Source organism: Mizuhopecten yessoensis, unplaced genomic scaffold (assembly GCF_002113885.1).
Source record: "Mizuhopecten yessoensis strain PY_sf001 unplaced genomic scaffold, ASM211388v2 scaffold2359, whole genome shotgun sequence".
Classification (NCBI taxonomy): domain Eukaryota; kingdom Metazoa; phylum Mollusca; class Bivalvia; order Pectinida; family Pectinidae; genus Mizuhopecten; species Mizuhopecten yessoensis.
The window spans coordinates 150-548 of record NW_018404507.1 but is presented as its reverse complement, the minus strand read 5'-3'; positions in this window follow the sequence as shown (position 1 = coordinate 548).

Genomic DNA, 399 nt, shown 5'->3' with positions numbered 1-399 from the left:
ATTGTACGGTTTACAATAGAGAGGTATATTGTACGGTATACAATAAAGAGAGGTACATTGTATGGTATACAATAGAGAGGTATATTGTACGGTATACAATAGAGAGAGAGATCCATTGTGTGGTATACAATAGAGAGGTCCATTGTACGGTATACAATAGAGAGGTACATTTTACTGTATACAATAGAGGGAGGTACATTGTACTGTATACAATAGAGAGAGATACATTGTATGGTTTACGATAGAGAGGTCCATTGTACGGTTTACAATAGAGAGGTACATTGTACGGTTTACAATAGAGAGGTCCATTGTACTGTATACAATAGAGAGGCACATTTTACTGTATACAATAGAGAGAGGTACATTGTACTGTATACAATAGAGAGAGATACATTGTAT